Source organism: Meles meles, chromosome 18, assembly GCF_922984935.1.
Source record: "Meles meles chromosome 18, mMelMel3.1 paternal haplotype, whole genome shotgun sequence".
NCBI lineage: Eukaryota > Metazoa > Chordata > Mammalia > Carnivora > Mustelidae > Meles > Meles meles.
In genome coordinates this window covers 29,559,419-29,567,269 of record NC_060083.1, presented here as the reverse complement: position 1 = coordinate 29,567,269, position 7,851 = coordinate 29,559,419, and positions in this window count along the sequence as shown.

The window sequence follows — 7,851 nt, the reverse complement described above, 5'->3', positions numbered from 1 at the left end:
CACAGGCACATAACAGCCTCATACGGACACAAGCACCCTCACAGAGCCTTCTAGTCCTCCAAGCAGCCACGTTCTCTTAGTGCAGTGTTGATTCAGGCCTTGAACTCAGCCAGGGGCCTCACGGCCTTCCCCACACATTCACGTGCGCTGGTGCACTCAGTCACACTTAAGCTCCAAAGGACTCTGCTTTGGGGCAAAGGACTGAGACCCTTCCCAGCTAAGGACCAGGCCAGCTGGGTGGGTCCAGTTCACAGGCACAACCTAGTCCTGCTCCCAAGCACAGCCATCCTTCCCCAAGTGTCTAGAACTATTCACCAGGTTGCCCCAAATGCCTGCTCCCTTCTAGAAGTTGGTCCTGGGATATCAGAATGAGAGCCCAGGCTGCAGGTCCTGCCTTTCCTGCCTCCATCATGGATGCACCCCTACATTATCTCTGCTTCTCCTTTCCACCTCTCTGCTCTTCTCCCTTCTTTTGCATCTGGTGAGTCTTTTTTTTTTTTTTTTTTTTTTTTTTAAATGTGCATGGCTGCCTCTCTTCCTGTCTTCTTTCTGTTCTCTTCTGGGTCTCCCTGAGCATCCCAAGGCCCAGGCCTCTGACCATCCTGCCCACTGGCCTCCCCATCCCAGGTCCTAGACATTGGCTCCCAGGGCCTCACAAAGTAAACAAGCCAAGTGCAACCGAGGGAGATAAAAAGGGGCCTGGGCAAGTTGGGGCTGGGAAAAGCCCATAAAGATAAAGCTGCCAGCCCTCCCAGTCCTCTGGCCACAGGCAGCAGGAAACAAGTCTTGCTCCTCATGGTTAGCACCAGTATCCCCCGTGGGCCACGTGCGGATTCTGAGCCAAGCCTAGGAAACCTGAAGCCCCCAGGGTGAGGGGACACAGCCCCAAGAGGGGAGTTGCACGCTCTGGCCCAACACGCTGGTTCCAACTGTATCTGGGGTCAGCGGGGTTGGTCCCCTGCGATCCGCTTCCACCTGGAGGGCACACCGCCCGTTGCAATGCTGTTTTGGCCATTGGGTCCTCTACGGGGCACTTGTCATACCAGAAGTCATACAGGGCCGCTGTCTGACTCACGCCCGGCGCTCTCAGTCCTGTGCATGGAGCTCGTCTGCCGCCGGCATCCACTGACCCCAGTCCCATGGCTCCGACCAGGGACGAGGGCAGCACGGTGCTCTCCTTCGCTTCTTTCTTTTCTCTCCGCCCCGGAGACACATGGGACATCGCGACAGCTGGCCCTCGCCCTGGCTGGAGCTCCCCGCCAATTTCCTTTTCTTCCCTCCCGGCTGGCCCAGAGTGGCCGCCATGGTTCCCCTCGCACCCCCAACCAGGGCGCGAACTGCACAGCCGGGTTCCGCACCAAGCGGAGACTGCGGAGGCCGCCGCAATCTCCGCAGTCTCCGCGCTCGCCCCACTCTTCGACTCCTCCGTGGACGCGGCCCGCCAGCTCGGCGCCCTTCCGCTCGGTCTGCCGCTTTCAGCTAACTCGTTTTCTAAGGAGAAGGGCATTTTACTTTTCACTCTAGATTACTGATCATATTTTTCTCGCACTGGGGGAATTAACATTTTATATTATTTAAAATATTTTAATTATCTCTATTATCAGCAGTATTCTAATCAGTTCAATGACATTAAGAATATCCTAGCACATTAAATTATTTAATATTGTAAATATTAATACTGTAAATACTGCACTTTTAATTTTAATACTGTAAAATCAAAGCAATGGTTTGATTTGTTAATTCATCATTATCAAATGTGTTGGTGCTTTCCTGTCGCTGCTCCATCATTCTAGGGTCTCCTGGTACCTTAGTGATACTGTTATCAATAGTCAGGTAATTATTAGATACCGTATTCCCAGAGGTCATTGTAATCTATTGTTATTTTAATTTTTATTCTGTACCCCTAAATTGCTTCCGTTGCTGGCTCCTCGGTCTCTGTATTTTGTCACAGTTTTGGTAACTTGTTATCTACCGTAAGTTGTAATATTATTGTTCTCAATATTGATGTTAATTTTCTTCACGTCCTTATAATACTTCTTATTTTGTCCTTATTTGTTTTGTTAAATTGTTCACAATATTCTAGGTATTCTTCATCACATCGTTATAATATCTTGTCATTATTTGTAATTGCGATCTTAATTCGCTATTTTTCATCGCATCATTACTCCTTACTTTGTCAGAATTGGTGACATTGCTGTAGTTCCTAATACTCTGATTATTTTTCATCACATTGATATGGTTCTTCTTATTACTCTACCATTATTTATAATGTTGTTGGGACTATTAATACCTTGGTAATAAATTGTCATATTATTCCAGCAATTGTTGCTGTTGTCTTTGTTTGTATTAGTATTGCTCTAAAGATTTTGATTAATATTTAGTAATTCATTAGAGTGTCTACAATACATTATATGATAGTATTCCGTCAGTACTACTATTAGTATTTCCCTTAATAGTATTTCAATTGTTCACCCTTTTTCCATAGTTCTGTCATTTGTTACTATTTCCTATACTATTATTATTGATTTTAATACAATGGTTCTTATTACATTGTTCCTATATTTGGAGTTACTTTGTCTATAATCCTTTTAAATTTGTTATTAAAATTTTCACTTGGTTCTGAAATTGTCTACTCCTTTACTCTTGTTTTAAAGTGTGAGCACTATTAGTTTTACTGCTTAGCCCTGTTTCTTTGGTAATTGCTCACATTCTGATAATTCTTGATCATCGATCATTATTTATATATAATGCGCCTTGCTTTAATTTTGACGAGCCTGTTGCATCAAAGGCCCCGAAGTCCAGGTTTCCGATCGCGCACTTCCACAACGATATCGCCGCAAGTACCCGGGCCCTCTTGGCCTTTCTTATTCTGCAAACACCAGTTTCAAGACCACCGCTCCGATTGTCACCGCTTAATCTTGTTCCTTTGGAGCTGGCGCTGTCCTTTCCTTGCCTTTGGGTCCCTAGACCCAATCCATCCTGTTATTCAGAGGAGATGAGGGCTCGCGCCCCAAAACGCGGGGAGTGGGGCCGAGGCGGCAGCCTGATCTGAAGCACATCTCGCCACCCTTCTGCAGCCTTGCGGGTCCCTGAGGTCCTTCTCCCGGTCCCGTTACTCGCTTCTTTTCCAGTTCATCCTCTTCTGCCCTGCAGCCTGACCCTGGGCTCAGGGTAGTCCCTGTCCCGCACGCCCGGCTCACCCCCATGCCCCCCGTAACCACACTCACCCTAACTGCGCTGCCGCATGCGGAGGCGCCTGCGGCCCGAGGTCCACTGCAGGCTCGGGTCCGAGGGGCACGGGACGGCTGGGGCACTGACTTGGGGCCGTTGGGTCAGTGTCCCGCTGCCCGCCGCGCCCTGGGGGCCGGACACATCCCGGCTCTGGAGCGGGCCCTTGATCTCCGACGCTGCACTTTGGGGCCTCAACTCCCTCCTCTTCCCTCCCTCCCTCCGGGGCCGCCACCCCCCTGCGCTGACGTCGCCGCTGTCAATCAGTCTGCGCCCGCCGCCCCCCCGGGGAGGGGGGCTCTAGGGTCCCCCCGCTCCACTGGCCCCAGGACGCCGAGCCCTGAGCTGGCCTCGCATTCCCCCACTGCGCGGCTTGGTGCCCTCCCCTGCGGCCCTCGGGCCCCGCCGGCCGGGCCGGGCTGGGAGCCCCGCATGGTTTAGATTAGAGGGGCGGGAAGAGAGAGAGCGGCCAGGCCGGGCCGCACTGCTCGCACCAAGACTCGACAACCAGGACTGCACACCCCGAGCCCCGGCGCTGCCCGCACACTGAGGCGCGGCGCAGCCAGGCCTGGTCGGGCCGGAGCCAACTTGCAGACAGCCGCCCTCCGCCGAGCCCCACGCCCCGGGCTCGGCGCCCGCACACACCTCCGTCCGAGACCCGCTCCCAGCCGTGCGCGCGGCGGCTCGGTAAGCCCACGTCCCGGGGGGCGGGCGCACAGCGCCTCACAGCCCCGCACTCGTCCACCGACCATGCCCCCAACACATTCTCACACCTACGCGCTGCGGCCCGCGCGCTCCTTCTGGCCGGCTCCCCGCGCGGGCGCGACGGCCAGGGCGTGGACCCTCTGCTCACTGGCCCTCCGGTTTGTCCGGGCCTGGCGGGCAGCGGGCAGCGGGCGCCGGACGCGGCCTGGCGCGCCTCGGAGTCGGCCGCGGAGGTCACGGGTGAGGGCAGGCCCTTCGCCCGGGCGGGGAGGAGGCCGGGCGGCCGGGCCCGGAGCCGCGGCAGCGGGGAAGTGCTGGGCCGGCTTCTGAATCTGAGCCGAAGCCTGGGCTTCAAGGTGCCAGGGCTTGGCAGAGTCCCTGGGGGAAACTGCGGCGAGGGCCAAGACTCCGCCAGCAGCCTCAAAATCCCAGAAAGCTGAGGAGGAAGTCCAATGCCCGCTCCAGCCTAGGAAGCTTAGACCACTGTGCTGGGAGCCATCTGGCCTCTGTGCCTCAGAAAGTGAGGCCCTCTCAGTGTCTAGACCTCCCTGCCCAGCCTCTGGCTCTCCACTCCCTCTGTCTTCACTTACCTCTCCTTCTCTATGTCTGTCTGTACCTTGACACAGCACCCTTCAGTTTGACAGGCAGACAGACCCATGTGGACCTTAGCCTATGTCCAAGCCTCACAGCCTGTCATATGTCCAGGATACTGAGGCAAAGTTAGGTCTGCCCACCAGAGTCCCCTCTCAGTAGGATTCCCAGGTTAGCCTCTTGGTCCTCAGCGTGAGCTGCGACTCTCCCTCCACTCATTTCCAATGAGCCTCTGTTTCTTTCCAGACTTTTACCTCAAACTCAGATTGAAGGGAACAGGACAGGACAATCGTTTCCCTGGATGGATCTGTCCCTTTTCTTATGCTAGGAATGGAAAGCCAGGATCAGTGCCTCCCCTACTACCCAGCACTCAAAGGTGGAAGCCTAACACCAACTAGGAAAAGCCAGCTGCTGCTGTCGGGAGCCGGACGCCATCTCCACAATGTGCTCACTGCTCAAGAATCCCTATCATCCTTAGCAGTACCAGATTCCACTACCCCATCTTCCTTTCACAATTTGTCTCATGGAGTCCCAAACCAGGAAGAGGAAGTAAGGTCTAAGCGATGGAGAAGTTTAATCCTCCTCCAATCCTGCCTTCTCCTGGAGTGGAGAAAGGAAAGGCCCTGGTGTTTCAGAGATGCCTGGGGAGTCATGTTTCCTGTGTTAGGGAGAATTGGATGACACATCTCAGCTTCTGCTCCCAAGCCCTCCTCCCATGCCCTCCCCAACAGCCTGTAGGGAAATCCCTTGCAAATAAATGTGTACAGATGAACCATCCAACTACTGTGTGGAATGGTGAACAGGGAGGGCAGTGAATCACCAGGTACCATGGGAAGATTACATTTAGGCCAGAGTCTGGAAAGAATTGGTTGATAATCATTGGAGGAAGTTCATAATGAGAGCATCTAGAGTTTTTCTTTACAGAAACTAGAGTGAAGACTTTCTATAAGTGCAAGGCTTTCTGAAGACTCACAGGAGATACTCCAAATCAGCATTAAGTAGTTCATGATGACATGGAGAAATGAGATACAGAAGGGACTGGCAAGGCTTTGGCGATGAAAACAACGGGGCAAACCAGCCAGCAAGAAAGAGAGAAAGGGAAGGTATGTATACACATTCTCTGTTAGTAGAATGGAATTCTTTGTTTCATTGATTCTAACACGTACATTTCTTCCCACATTTTGACAGCTCTGAAATGGGGATGCATCTTAGAATCAGTGGTAGTTTAATTCATTGCAGTGCTATAGTGTAATAAATTTTTTTTTCTTAGTGGTACATAAAATAATAGAAAGGTGTTATTTGTTGATAAACAGCCGATGGAGAAAAAAAGACGGGTGGTTTTTTTGTTTGCTTTTTCCAAAATGAATTTGAGTAGCTCCGAGTACAAAAGCTCTCCTCAGCTAGCTAAGTGAATAATTGACCATCTATCACACAAACTTGGGTTGGCTTAGGGTAAAGCCGTCAAGTTTGGTGTCAGGCTCACCTTGGTTTTGAAACCTGGCTCTGAATCCTGGCTCAGCATTTAGCAGCTGTGTGACCTTGGGTAAGTCCCTTAACACTTAAATAAAATGGATACAATCACTCCAATGTACTAGCTTATTGTAAGGTTTGACTAAGTTAATGCATGTAAATTTCTGACACGTGGTAGGTAATTAATAGGTTAATTCCCAAGTATTTCTAAAATTTATTTTATCCCACCTCTTTTCCAAAAAGGCTTGAGATGGTTTATAACCAAAATAAGCTAATAAAAACACAAGTAAAAAGACAAAATAGGAGTAAGGGAAAAGGAATAAAAATACATGTTATCACCAAGTGTTGACAAAGACACTATAATTGAGAGCAAAATCTGGTTTATCAGCAGCAGGGCAAAATGGTCTTTTTCCATTTCAGAAATGTGGAAACAGTATTTCTTTGGTGAAGTGTGGGGAACAAACTTTTCCTTGGCTCTAGCTTTTATTTATTTAATTTTTAAAGATTTATTTATTTATTTGAGAGAGAGAGAGAGAGAGAGAGAGAGAGAAGGGAGAGCACAGAGGGAGAGTGAGAGGGAAAAGCAGACTCCCTGCTGAGCAGAGAGCCTAGGCAGGGCTCCATCTGAGGACCCTGAGATCATGACTTGAGCCAAAGGCAGACACTTCAGCGACTGAGCCACCCAGGTGCCCCCTGCCCTAATTTTTTGTTTTAAAGATTTTTATTTAAAATAAAGATTTTATTTATTTATTTGACACACGGAGAGAGATCACAAGTAGGCTGAGAAGCAGGTTGGGGGGGGGAGCAGGCTCCCCGCTGAGCAGAGAGCCTATTCAGGGCTCGGATCCCAGGATCCTGAGATCATGACCTGAGCCGAAGGCAGAGGCTTAACCCACTGAGCCCCCCAGGCACCCCCCCAATTTTTTTTTTAAAGATTCCATTTACTTATTTGACAGAGAGAAAGATCACAAGTAGGCAGACGCAGGCAGAGAAAGGGGGAAGCAGGCTCCCCGCTGAGTGGAAAGCCCAAGGTGGGCTTGATCCCAGGACCCTGAGACCACCATCCGAGCAGAAGGCAGAGGCCCCAACCCACTGAGCCACCCAGGCGCCGCTCCCCCTCCCAATTTTTGAAGTAGTTTCTCATGTCAATTTTTTTTTAATATTTTTATTTATTTGACAGAGAGAAATCACAACTAGGCAGAGAGGCAGGCAGAGGCAGGCAGGGTGAGAGGAGGAAGCAGGCTCCCCGCGGAGCAGAGAGCCCGATGTGGGGCTCGATCCCAGGACCCTGGGATCACGACCTGAGCCAAAGGCAGAGGCTCTAACCCCCTGAACCACCCAGGCGCCCCTCATGTCAATTTTTACCTATATGTCTGTACAGTGTCTTACCATTTACAAAGTGGTTTCACAGTTATTATCTCATCCGATGCTGTATCAATTCCATTTTATCTCCATTTTATGGATTCATTCAACCAAAGTATTATTTATCATGTGCTTGTTATGTGCCAGACATAAAAAGGAAAGGCCAAGCTCTTGGTTAGTTTATTAGTTCTATTAGTTAGTCAACTGATTGTCTAAGCAGTTACTACCACAAATTCACTAATGAATGACCTGCAAACTTACTAATTAATCACCTAAATAGTCAACTGCAAGGGGAGCAGGGGCTGCAGGATAAACTGGAGAATCCTGGTCAGTGCAGTAAAATGGCTTGCGCACAGGCAAGGGGAGGTTTGGTTGAAGACGACTGCTTGAGCTGGCTCCATAGTGTGGTAAAAAGCAAATTACAATTAAAAAAAAACAAAACCAAATTAGGTCTTTGGAGTATTTAATAAATACCAATGTGAAGCTCCACCCCAG